Source organism: Mytilus californianus, unplaced genomic scaffold, assembly GCF_021869535.1.
Source record: "Mytilus californianus isolate M0D057914Y unplaced genomic scaffold, xbMytCali1.0.p SCAF_10, whole genome shotgun sequence".
In the NCBI taxonomy this organism is placed as follows: Eukaryota; Metazoa; Mollusca; class Bivalvia; order Mytilida; family Mytilidae; genus Mytilus; species Mytilus californianus.
Genome location: NW_026262582.1, coordinates 55191071 through 55205128, shown reverse-complemented (window position 1 = coordinate 55205128; position 14058 = coordinate 55191071). Strand labels below are relative to the sequence as shown.

Below are 14058 nucleotides of genomic sequence, written 5' to 3'. Positions count from 1 at the left end.
TTTATTTACATACGTTCATTATCAATTTACTCCCTGTTGTGATATGATAATGACTTTGGGATTTTTACAAACTGTGCAGAATAATACTTACTTCAAAATTATGTGATAAAAAAAATATCTTCAAAAAATCATTGTTAGACTGTAGTGCTACCTTAAAATGAAAAATTTTAAAGAAAAAAAAAGGAAAAAAAGGAAAAAAAAATCCCTCCCCCAGATTGAACCCCCTTATGATTCATCACCCCCAAACTCAATCCCAGCCTTCCCTTTGTGGTATGGTACCTTGCAGTACAATTTCAGAGAGATCCATACACTTGAACACAAGTTAGTCCTGAAACTAGAAAAATGCTTGTTTTTTGCCCCTAATTCCTAAAATTTTGAGGCAATTCCCCCATAACCAATCCCAGCCTTCCCTTTGTGGTATGGTACCTTGCAGTACAATTTCAGAGAGATCCATACACTTGAACACAAGTTATTGTCTTGAAACTAGAAAAATGCTTATTTTTTGCCCCTTTTTGGCCCCCAATTCCTAAACGTTTCAGGCAATTACCCCCGAACTCAATTCCAGCTTTCCCTTTGTGATATGAAACCTTGTAGTACAATTTCAGAAATATCCAAACACTTACACACAAGTTATTGTCATGAAACTAGAAAAATGCTTGTATTTTGCCCCTTTTTGGCCCCTAATTCCAAAAATTTTGAGGGCAATTACCCCCAAAATCAATCCCAGCCTTCCCTTTGTGGTATGGTACCTTGCAGTACAATTTCAGAGAGATCCATACACTTGAACACAAGTTATTGTCTGGAAACTAGAAAATGCTTATTTTTTGCCCCTTTTTGGCCCCTAAATCCTAAAAGTTTGAGGCAATTACCCCCAAAATCAATCCCAGCCTTCCCTTTGTGGTATGGTACCTTGCAGTACAATTTCACAGAGATCCATACACTTGAACACAAGTTATTGTCTGGAAACTAGAAAAATGCTTATTTTTTGCCCCTTTTTGGCCCCTTATTCCTAAACGATTTAGGCAATTACCCCCAAACTCAATTCCAGCTTTCCCTTTGTGATATGGAACCTTGTAGTACAATTTCAGAAAGATCCATACACTTACACACAAGTTATTGTCCTGAATCTAGAAAAATGCTTGTTTTTTGCCCCTTTTTGGCCCCTCATTCCTAAACGTTTTAGGCAATTATCCCCAAACTCAATTCCAGCTTTCCCTTTGTAATATGGAACCTAGTAGTACAATTTCAGAAAGATCCATACACTTACACACAAGTTATTGTCATGAAACTAGAAAAATGCTTGTTTTTTGCCCCTTTTTTGGCCCCTAAATCCTTAAATTTTGAGGCAATTACCCCAAAAATCAATTCCAGCCTTCCCTTTGTGATATGGAACCTTGTGGTACAATGTCAGAGAGATCCATACACTTACACACAAGTTAATGTCATGAAACTAGAAAAATGCTTGTTTTTTGCCCCTTTTTTGGCCCCTAAATCCTAAAATTTTTAGGCAATTACCCCCAAAATCAATCCCAGCCTTCCCTTTGTGGTATGGTACCTTGCAGTACAATTTCAGAGAGATCCATACACTTGAACACAAGTTATTGTCTGGAAACTAGAAAAATGCTTATTTTTTGCCCCTTTTTGGCCCCTTATTCCTAAACGTTTTAGGCAATTACCCCCAAACTCAATTCCAGCTTTCCCTTTGTGATATGGAACCTTGTAGTACAATTTCAGAAAGATCCATACACTTACACACAAGTTATTGTCCTGAAACTAGAAAAATGCTTGTATTTTGCCCCTTTTTGGCCCCTAAGTCCAAAAATTTTGAGAGCAATTACCCCCAAAATCAATCCCAGCCTTCCCTTTGTGGTATGGTACCTTGCAGTACAATTTCAGAGAGATCCATACACTTGAACACAAGTTATTGTCTGGAAACTAGAAATTGCTTATTTTTTGCCCCTTTTTGCCCCTTATTCCTAAATGTTTTAGGCAATAATCCCCAAACTCATTTCCAGCTTTTCCTTTGTGATATGGAACCTAGTAGTACAATTTCAGAAAGATTCATACACTTACACACAAGTTATTGTCATTTTTTGGCCCCTAAATCCTAAAATTTTGAGGCAATTACCCCAAAAGTCAATTCCAGCCTTCCCTTTGTGATATGGAACCTTGTGGTACAATATCAGAGAGATCCATACACTTACACACAAGTCAATGTCATGAAACTAGAAAAATGCTTGTTTTTTGCCCCTTTTTTGGCCCCTAAATCCTAAAAGTGTGAGGCAATTACCCCAAAAATCAATTCCAGCCTTCCCTTTGTGATATGGAACCTTGTGGTACAATGTCAGAGAGATCCATACACTTGAACACAAGTTATTGTCTGGAAACTAGAAAAATGCTTATTTTTTGCCCCTTTTTGGCCCCTTATTCCTAAACGTTTAGGCAATTACCCCCAAACTCAATTCCAGCTTTCCCTTTGTGATATGGAACCTTGTAGTACAATTTCAGAAAAATCCATACACTTACACACAAGTTATTGTCCTAAACTAGAATAAAATGCTCCGCAGGGCGCAGCTTGATACGACCGCAGAGGTCAAACCCTGAACAGTTGGGGCAAGTATGGACACAACATTCAAGCTTGATACAGCTCTGAATTTGGATTGTGATTAAATATTTGACACAGCATAGGTTTCTGACACAGAATGAATGTGGTCTAAGAACTTAAAAATTTTAAATTGGACATTCACCTATTATGGTCCAATATCCAAAATCTAAATACATGGTTAGATTCAGCATATCAAAGAACCCCAAGAATTCAATTTTTGATGAAATCAAACAAAGTTTAATTTTGGACCCTTTTGACCTCAATGTGGACAAAGTTGATAACGGGACCCAAAAATCTAAATACATGGTTAGATTCAGCATATCAAAGAACCCCATATATTCAATTTTTGTTGAAATCAAACAAAGTTTAATTTTGGACCCCGATTTGGACCAACTTGAAAACTGGGCCCATAATCAAAAATCTAAATACATGTTTAGATTCAGCATATCAAAGAACACTAAAAATTCAATTTTTGTTAAAATCAAACTAAGTTTAATTTTGGACCCTTTGGACCTTAATGTAGACCAATTTGAAAACGGTACCAAAAATTAAGTATCTAAATACACGGTTAGATTCGGCATATCAAAGAACCCCAATAATTCAATTTTTGATGAAATCAAACAAAGTTAAATTTTGGACCCTTTGGACCTCAATGTGGACCAATTTAAAAACAGGGCCCAAAATCCAAAAACTTAATACACGGTTATATTCAGCATATTAAAGAACCCCAAGAATTCAAGAATAAAACCCCATTGAAATTGATCAAGAAATAAGCAATTTATAAGAAGTATCTTCTTTTGCACAATACTGTGCAATTGAATATTTCTTGCTATTGCGCAATACTGTACAATTGACAATTTCTTGCTATTGCGCAATATTGTGCTATTGGATATTTCTTGCTATTGTGCAATACTGTGCAATTGAAGATTTCTTGCTATTGCGCAATACTGTGCAATTGAAGATTTCTTGCTATTGTGCAATACTGTGCAATTGAAAATTTCTTGCTATTGCACAATACTTATTATATAAAAATTTACACATCCTGCTTGGTGTGTATCTCCTACCATATCATTATTATTTGCTTTTAAATATAAATAAAAAATAACCAACTTAAAATGGAAAATTTTAAAAGAAAAAAAAAAAAGGAAAAATAGAAAAAAAAAGAAAAAAAAAAAAAATCCCCCCCCCCCAAATTTTTTGAACCCCCTTATGATTCATCACCCCCAAACTCAATCCCAGCCTTCCCTTTGTGGTATGGTACCTTGCAGTACAATTTCAGAGAGATCCATACACTTGAACCCAAGTTATTGTCTTGAAACTAGAAAAATGCTTATTTTTGGCCCCTTTTTGGCCCCCAATTCCTAAACGTTTCAGGCAATTACCCCCGAACTCAATTCCAGCTTTCCCTTTGTGATATGAAACCTTGTAGTACAATTTCAGAAATATCCAAACACTTACACACAAGTTATTGTCATGAAACTAGAAAAATGCTTGTTTTTTGCCCCTTTTTTGGCCCCTAATTCCTAAAATTTTGAGGCAATTACCCCCAAAATCAATTACAGCCTTCCCTTTGTGATATGGAACCTTGTGGTACAATGTCAGAGAGATCCATACACTTACACACAAGTTATTGTCTGAAAGTTACAAAAATGCTTATTTTTGGCCCCTAATTCCTTAACTGTTGGTACCATAACCCCCAAAATCAATCCCAACCTTCCTTTCGTGGTATTGAACCTTATGGTAAAATTTCATGGAGATCCATTCACTTAAACTAAAGTTAGAGTGCGAAAACCAATGTGTCATCGGACGACGACGACGACGACGAAAACGACGCCAACGTCATACCAATATACGACCAAAAATTTTTTAATTTTTGCGGTCGTATAAAAATGCTTGTTTTTTGCCCCTTTTTGGCCCCTTATTCCTAAAATTTTGAGGGCAATTACCCCCAAAATCAATCCCAGCCTTCCCTTTGTGGTATGGTACCTTGCAGTACAATTTCAGAGAGATCCATACACTTGAACACAAGTTATTGTCTGGAAACTCGAAAATGCTTATTTTTTGCTCCTTTTTGGCCCCTTATTCCTAAACGTTTTAGACAATTACCCCCAAAATCAATCCCAGCATTCCCTTTGTGATATGGAACCTTGTGGTACAAGATCAGAGAGATCCATACACTAACACACAAGTTATGTCTGAAGTTACAAAAATGCTTATTTTTGGCCCCTTTTGGGCCCCTAATTCCTTAACAGTTGGTACCATAACCCCCAAAATCAATCCCAACCTTCCTTTTGTGGTATTGAACCTTATGGTAAAACATCATAGAGATCCATTCACTTAAACTAAAGTTAGAGTGCGAAAACTAATGTGTCTTCGGATGACGACGATGACGATGCCAACGTCATACCAATATACGACCGCAAAATTTTTTTGCGGTCGTATAAAAACTAAAGACAAACCAACACAAATCCAACCAAAAACCAGGGGTGATCTCAGGTGCTTTGAAAGGTTAAGCAGATACTGCTCCACATGTGGTATCTGTTGTGTTGCTCATGTAAGTAGCAGCCCGGTGATTATTCTAATTCGGTAGGTGACATTCATGAAAAAAGGGGTCAGGATTGTGGTAACCACAATTGGAACATAACCGTCGTCATCTATGAAACAGATATTTCATAAGGGTCAAGAACTTATGAGAGTGACCTTACAATTTTCCAAGGGGTGATTTCAACTTCACCTTTTGGAACTCTTCCTTTAATAGCTTCCTTGTAAGCAGCAACCCTCTATCAAGGAAATCATGATAGGAAATGCAAGCTCTGGAATATCGTATCAACTGAGAGATATGGTCTTCAAATGCAGGCACTGCTGGAATGTTGCTACAGAGAAATGGAAAGTTCACAATTTGGAAGCTGAAATTATCTTTTTTGTTGTAATGTTTAGTTCTCAACAAACCTTCAATGTCAATTTCCAAATGTGTCTGTCCCGGTTGTTGTTTGTTGCTGTTTATCAAATATTTTGTTTGTTTATAGTTTTGTACATAAATCAGGCCGTTGGTTTTTTCATTTGAATTTTTTTTAAACTTATCATTTTGGGGCCCTTTGCAGCTTGCTATGTGGTGTGAGCTTTTGCTCCTTGTTGAAGCCGTAGGGTGAACTATAATTGCTATTAACTTCAACATCATTTGGTCTCTGGTTATCTTATTTTTATATGGCAACAAATTGTCTGTTTAAACAATTTTATTTTATCAATAACATGTGTGATTATTGATTTTATTTTGATTTTTTGGTGTTTTAACGCCACTTTTAAGCACCGCTTTTGGGCTATTTCGTGGCGGCCAGTTTTTATTGGTGGAGGAAGCCAGAGTGCCCGGAAAAAAACCACCGACCTTCGATAGCAAAACTGACAATCCTAGTCAATTAAGATTGGAGTCGAGTGCACCAGCACGAGCGGGGTTCGAACTCACAACCTCAGTGTTGACTGGCTAGTGATTACAGTAGTAACTACTTAGACCACTCGGCCACCGAGGCCCCCGTGTGATTATTGACAACATCACATATGTGCATTGCTTCTAGTTACATGAATAAAGTTGAAAATAAAGTCCAGATTCAATGAAAGAACCTTAGTGAGCGCGCTCACATACCCCACGTCCCCACATTGTCAATGGAGAAATAAAATAAGTGTAAGAAAAATAAATTGTATCAGAAAAAATAAAATGCTCCGCAGGGCGCAGCTTGATACGACCGCAGAGGTCGAACCCTGAACAGTTGGGGGAAGTATGGACACAACATTCAAGCTTGATACAGCTTTGGATTTGGATTGTGATTAAATATTTGACACAGCATTGGTTTCTAACACTGATTGAATGTGGTCTAAGAACTTAAAAATTTTAAATTGGACATTCACCTATTATGGTCCAATATCCAAAATCTAAATACATGGTTAGATTCAGCATATCAAAGAACCCCAAGAATTCAATTTTTGATGAAATCAAACAAAGTTTAATTTTGGACCCTTTTGACCTCAATGTGGACAAAGTTGATAACGGGGCCCAAAAATAAAAAATCTAAATACATGGTTAGATTCAGCATATCAAAGAACCCCATATATTCAATTTTTGTTGAAATCAAACAAAGTTTAATTTTGGACCCCGATTTGGACCAACTTGAAAACTGGGCCCATAATCAAAAATCTAAATACATGTTTAGATTCAGCATATTAAAGAACCCTAAGAATTCAATTTTTGTTAAAATCAAACTAAGTTTAATTTTGGACCCTTTGGACCTTAATGTAGACCAATTTGAAAACGGAACCAAAAATTAAGAATCTAAATACACGGTTAGATTCGGCATATATAAGAACCCCAATAATTCAATTTTTGATGAAATCAAACAAAGTTTAATTTTGGACCCTTTTGACCTCAATGTGGACAAAGTTGATAACGGGGCCCAAAAATCAAAAATCTAAATACATGGTTAGATTCAGCATATCAAAGAACCCCATATATTCAATTTTTGTTGAAATCAAACAAAGTTTAATTTTGGACCCCGATTTGGACCAACTTGAAAACTGGGCCCATAATCAAAAATCTAAATACATGTTTAGATTCAGCATATCAAAGAACCCAAAGAATTCAATTTTTGTTAAAATCAAACTAAGTTTAATTTTGGACCCTTTGGACCTTAATGTAGACCAATTTGAAAACGGAACCAAAATTTAAGAATCTAAATACACAGTTAGATTCGGCATATCAAAGAACCCCAATAATTTAATTTTTGATGAAATCAAACAAAGTTTAATTTTGGACCCTTTGGACCTCAATGTGGACCAATTTAAAAACGGGGCCCAAAATCCAAAAACAAAATACACGGTTAGATTCAGCATATTAAAGAACCCCATGAAATCAAGAATAAAACCCCATTGAAATTGGTCAAGAAATAAGCAATTTATAGGAAGTATCTTCTTTTGCACAATCCTGTGCTATTAAATATTTCTTGCTATTGCGCAATACTGTACAATTGACAATTTCTTGCTATTGCGCAATATTGTGCTATTGGATATTTCTTGCTATTGCGCAATACTGTGCAATTGAAGATTTCTTGCTATTGCGCAATACTGTGCAATTGAAGATTTCTTGCTATTGTGCAATACTGTGCAATTGAAAATTTCTTGCTATTGCACAATACTTATTATATAATAATTTACACATTCTGTTTGGTGTGTATCTCCTACCATATCATTATTATTTGATTTTAAATATAAATCAGAAATAACCAACTTAAAATGGAAAATTCTAAAAGAAACAAAAAAGGAAAAAAAGAAAAAAAAGGAAAAAAAAATAAATCCCCCCCCCCAAATTTTTTGAACCCCCATTATGATTCATCACCCCCAAACTCAATCCCAGCCTTCCCTTTGTGGTATGGTACCTTGCAGTACAATTTCAGAGAGATCCATACACTTGAACACAAGTTATTGTCTGGAAACTAGAAAAAAATGTGTTTTTTGGCCCCTTTTTGGCCCCAAATTCCTAAACGTTTAGGGCAATTACCCCCAAACTCAAACCCAGCTTTCCCTTTGTGATATGGAACCTTGTAGTACAATTTCAGAAAGATCCATACACTTACACACAAGTTATTGTCATGAAACTAGAAAAATGCTTGTTTTTTGCCCCTTTTTTGGCCCATAATTCCTAAAATTTGGAGGCAATTACCCCCAAAATCAATCCCAGCATTCCTTTAGTGATATGGAACCTTGTGGTACAATGTCAGAGAGATCCATACACTAACACACAAGTTATGTCTGGAAGTTACAAAAATGCTTATTTTTGGCCCCTTTTTGGCCCCTAATTCCTTTACTGTTATTACCATAACCCCCAAAATCAATCCCAACCTTCCTTTTGTGGTATTGAACCTTGTGGTAAAATTTCATAAAGATCCATTCACTTAAACTAAAGTTAGAGTGCGAAAACCAATGTGTCTTCGGACGACGCCGGACGTCATACCAATATACGACCACAAAAATTTTTTTGCGGTCGTATAAAAATTGAATCATAAAGTATGTCCTTATTATCTACACAGTTTCATGAAATTCTGTTGTGTGGTTTGAGAGTAGTTGCGATGACAAAAGGTTGCAGTAGTATATTGAGCAAATAAGTTCAAAGGGGCATAACTCCTGGAAAAAAAATTGAATCGTAATTTCCTGTCAATATGCACGTCTACGTAGTATGTCCTTATTATCTGAAAAGGTTTCATGAAATTCTGTTGTGTGGTTTGAGAGGAGTTGCGATGACAAACTGTTGCAGTAGTACATTACAGTAAATAAGTTCAAAGGGGCGTAACTCCTAGAAAAAGAATTGAATCGTAATTTCCTGTCGATATGCTCAACTACATAGTATGTCCTTATTATCTAAAAAGGTTCGTGAAATTCTGTTGTGTGGTTTGAGAGGAGTTGCGATGACAAGAAACAGGACTGACGGACGGACAGACAGACGGGCGGGTCAAAAACATTATACCCTCCGCAACTCGTTGCTTGGGGTATAATAAAGTTTTTTTATTTTAATTTATGAACCAAAGAAATAAATATTTCTATTTGTAAGTACCATCAGGATATGATAAGCTTCATACATTCATACATGATTGTTGACCAGACCATTGTGTATGTTCACATAAAAAAAGTTACATCATCACATATGTTACTATTAAGGGATAACAATTTATTTACATGTTTTTCCGTACTGATCGAAATTCCAAGTTACAGACGAGGAATCAACACCGAGTTAAAAAACATTTCGCTGAACGCAGCTGGATACGACCGCAGGAGGTCCAACCCTGAACAGTTGGGGCAAAAATGGACACAATATTCGCACTTGATACAGGTCTGAATTTGGATTGTAATTAAATATTTGACACATAATAGGTTTCTGACACAGAATAACTGTAGTCAAAGAACTTGAATTGGTTATGTGATTTGAATTTATATTCATTTTTTTGCTTTAGTGCAATACACTATGCTGTTGCGAATTGACCCCCCCCCAAAAATTTTTTTTTCTTTATGCATAATTTAAAAGCAGTGTTAGGGAGGTAATTCAAAATGTGTTTGAATTACCTCCCTTACACTGCTTTTAAATTATGTTTTGTACTTAAGTAATTGTCCATTAACCAGGACACCCTTAGTTTTTCCCCCCTTTTTGCCCCTAATTCCTAAACGGTTTGAGCCATAACCCCCCAAAGCCAATTCTTACCATCCCTTTGTGGTATGGAAACTTGTGGTATAATTTCAGAGGGATCCATATACCATTCCACAAGTTATTATCTGGAAACTAGAATAAACTGCTTCGCTGAGCGCAGCTGGATACGCCTGAAGAGGTCCAACCCTGAACAGTTGGGGCAAAAATGGACACAATATTTAAGCTTGATACAGGTCTGAATTTGGATTGTATTAAATATTTGACATATTATAGGTTTCTGAATAAATGTAGTCAAGAACTTGAAATTGGTTATATGAATTGAATTTATATTCAATTAAAGATTTCTTGCTGTTGTGCAATACACTGTGCTGTTGCGCAATACTTAGTAAATCTGTTGTCAGACTATAAACAATTAAAGTTCTTGTAATTCTCAATGTCATATTAGAAATTTATGAAAATGTAAAGGGAGCTTACATCAATAGATATAAACAATTCACCAAAGTTTCATGAGAATTGCTGACAGCATTTTTGAGTTATTGTAAGAAAACTGGAAAATCCTCCCTTTTTTAATGAATAAAACCCCATAACTCAGAAATGTAAAATCTAAAATTTATAAAATTCTAAACGGAGCTTACATCAATAGATATAAACAATTCACCAAAGTTTCATAAGAACTGCTGAAAGCATTTTTGATTTTTTGTCAGAAAACTGGAAAATCCCCCTTTTTTTATGAATAAAACCCTGTAACTCGGAAACGTAAAATCTAAAATATATAAAAATCTAAAGGGAGCTCATGTCAATAGATATAAACAATTCACCACAATTTCTTGCAAGTTGGTGAAAGCATTCTTGAGTTATTGTCCGAAAACTGGAAAATCCCCCTTTTTTTTAATGAATAAAACCCCACAACTCGGAAACGTAAAACTAAAATTTATAAATAAAATGCTTCGCTGGGCGCAGCTTGATACGACCGCAGAGGTCGAACCCTGAACAGTTGGGGTAAGTATGGACACAACATTCAAGCTTGATACAGCTCTGAATTTGGATTGTGATTAAATATTTGACACAGCATAGGTTTCTGACACAGAAAGAATGTGGTCCAAGAACTTCAATTTTTTTAATTTACCTATCATGGTCCAATGTCCAAAATCAAAATACATGGTTAGATTCAGCATATCAAAGAACCCCATATATTCAATTTTTGTTGAAATCAAACAAAGTTTAATTTTGGACCCTAACTTGGACCAACTTGAAAACTGGTCCCATAATCAAAAATCTAAACACATGTTTAGATTCAGCATATCAAAGTACCCCAAGAATTCAATTTTTGTTAAAATCAAACTAAGTTTAATTTTGGACCCTTTGGACCTTATTGTAGACCAATTTAAAAAACGGGACCCAAAATTAAAAATCTAAAATCACGGTTAGATTTGGCATATCAAAGAACCCCAATAATTCAATTTTTAATGAAATCAAACAAAGTTTAATTTTGGACTCTTTTGACCTCAATATGAACCAATTTGATAGCGGGCCCACAAATAAAAAATCTAAATACATGGTTAGATTCAGCATATTAAAGAACCCCATATATTCAATTTTTGTTGAAATCAAACAAAGTTTAATTTTGGACCCCAATTTGGACCAACTTGAAAACTGGGCCAAAAATCTAAAATCTAAATACATGTTTAGATTCAGCATATCAAAGAACCCCATATATTCAATTTTTGTTGAAATCAAACAAAGTTTAATTTTGGACCCCAACTTTGACCAACTTGAAAACTGGGCCCATAATCAAAAATCTAAACACATGTTTAGATTCAGCATATCAAAGTACACCAAGAATTCAATTGTTGTTAAAATCAAACTAAGTTTCATTTTGGACCCTTTGGACATTAATGTAGACCAATTTAAAAAACGGGACCCAAAATTAAAAATATAAAAACACGGTTAGATTTGGCATATCAAGGAACCCCAATAATACAATTTTTGTTGAAATCAAACAAAGTTTAATTTTGGACCCTTTTGACCTCAATATGAACCAATTTGATAGCGGGCCAAAAAATAAAAAATCTAAATACATGGTAAGATTCAGCATATCAAAGAACCCCATATATTCAATTTTTGTTGAAATTAAACAAAGTTTTAATTTTGGACCCCAATTTGGACCAACTTGAAAACTGGGCCAAAAATCTAAATACATGTTTAGATTCAGCATATCAAAGAACCCCATATATTCAATTTTTGTTGAAATCAAACAAAGTTTAATTTTGGACCCCAACTTTGACCAACTTGAAAACTGGGCCCATAATCAAAAATCTAAACACATGTTTAGATTCAGCATATCAAAGAACCCCAAAAATTCAATTTTTGTTAAAATTTAGTTTAATTTTGGACCCTTTGGACCTTAATGTAGACCAATTTAAAAAACGGGACCCAAAACTAAAAATCTAAATACACGGTGAGATTTGGCATATCAAAGAACCCCAATAATTCCATTTTTGATGAAATCAAACAAAGTTTAATTTTGGACCCTTTTGACCTCAATATGAACCAATTTGATAGCGGGGTCCACAAATAAAAAATCTAAATACATGGTTAGATTCAGCATATTAAAGAACCCCATATATTCAATTTTTGTTGAAATCAAACAAATTTTAATTTTGGACCCCAATTTGGACCAACTTGAAAATTGGGCCAAAAATCAAAAACCTAAATACATGTTTAGATTCAGCATATCAAAGAACCCCATATATTCAATTTTTGTTAAAATCAAACAAAGTTTAATTTTGGACCCTTTGGACCTTAATGTAGACCAATTTGAAAACTGGACCCAAAATTAAAAATCTAAATACACGGTTAGATTCGGCATAACAAATAAATAAATGTGGTCAAAGATTTTACAAATCTAATGCGCCATACTGTGCAATTAAAGATTACTTCTTGAAATTTTTCAATATTTGAAATTTGAAAAAAAAATAATATTTGAAGAATAATTCTTTATAATTTCTGAAATCTGAAATGAGAAAAATTGACCCCCCACAATTTCTTTTTAACCCCCCCCCCTTTTTTCCCCAAAAAAATTCTTTCCCTCAAGATATGGTCATAATCTCAATTCAAATTTCCAATGGAATTTGCAACCATAATTACCCATTTAAATTTACCATAATGCTAACTTAATCTATTTTATAATAGAATTCAAAATATAGTGTCAAATCTTTCATATGGATTTTTTGGTAAAAAAAAAGATGCAACATTTGCAGATATTTTTACTGGTCTTCCTTTATAAATATGCATTTCTTTAAACATAATTTAAAAGCAGTGTAAGGGAAGTAACCAAAACGTTGTATTTGGATTACCTCCCTTACACTGTTTTTAATTATCTTAATTGTTCATTAACCATTCCTTTATACATAATTTAAAAGCAGTGTAAGGGAGATAATTTCAATGATGTATTTGATTTATCTCCCTTACACTGCTTTAAATTATGTTTTGTACTAAAGTATTTGTCCATTAACCAGGACAACCTTGTTTTTCCCCCTTTTTTGCCCCTAATTCTTAAACGGTTTGAGCCATACTCCCCCAAAGCAAATCCTAACCATCCCTTTGTGGTATGGAAACTTGTAGTATAATTTCAGAGAGATCCATACACCTTTCCACAGTTATTGTCTGGAAACTAGAAAATGCTTATTTTTGGCCCCTTTTTGGCCCCTAATTCCTTAACTGTTGGTACCATAACCCCCAAAATCAATCCCCACCTTCCTTTTGTGGTATTGAACCTTATGGTAAAATTTCACAAAGATCCATTCACTTAAACTAAAGTTAGAGTGCGAAAACTAATGTGTATTCGGACGACGACGACGCCAACGTCATACCAATATACGACCACAAAAATTTTTTTGCGGTCGTATAAAAATGAAAGGGAGCTCACGTCAATAGATATAAACAATTCACCAAAGTTTTATGCAAATTGGTTAAAGTGTTTTTGAGTTAATGTCCGACATGGTGACAACGGACGGACGGACAGAGGTTTACCATAATACGTCCCGTAAACGGGCATATAAAAATGCTTATTTGGGCCCTTTTTTGCCCCTAATAACTATTGAGACTATAACCCCCAAAATCAATCCCAACCTTCCTCTTGTGGTCATAAACCTTGTGTTTAAATTTCATAGATTTCTATTTACTTATACTAAAAGTTATTGTACGAAAACCAAATGTCTTCGGACAACGACAACGACAACGACAACGACAACAACGTGATACCAATATACGA

At 34.8% G+C, this 14058-nt stretch overlaps 2 long non-coding RNA genes across 6 annotated transcripts in view; one reads left to right on the top strand and one right to left on the bottom strand.

The window, feature by feature from the left end:
- The window catches only part of LOC127718932 (uncharacterized), a 91890-nt gene extending 86839 nt beyond the window's left edge, over window positions 1-5051 (bottom strand). The window contains exon 1 of the long non-coding RNA XR_007990026.1: window positions 4752-5051. This is a non-coding gene — a long non-coding RNA (uncharacterized LOC127718932). The remainder of the gene's footprint in view (window positions 1-4751) is intronic.
- The window catches only part of LOC127718952 (uncharacterized), a 126651-nt gene that overhangs the window by 88013 nt on the left and 24580 nt on the right, over window positions 1-14058 (top strand). The window contains exon 1 of one of the 5 annotated variants that reach the window (XR_007990055.1): window positions 9773-10763. The exons of the other annotated variants lie outside the window; for them this stretch is intronic. This is a non-coding gene — a long non-coding RNA (uncharacterized LOC127718952). Of the gene's footprint in view, window positions 1-9772; window positions 10764-14058 lie in introns of those variants that run through there. 5 annotated transcript variants of the gene reach the window in all.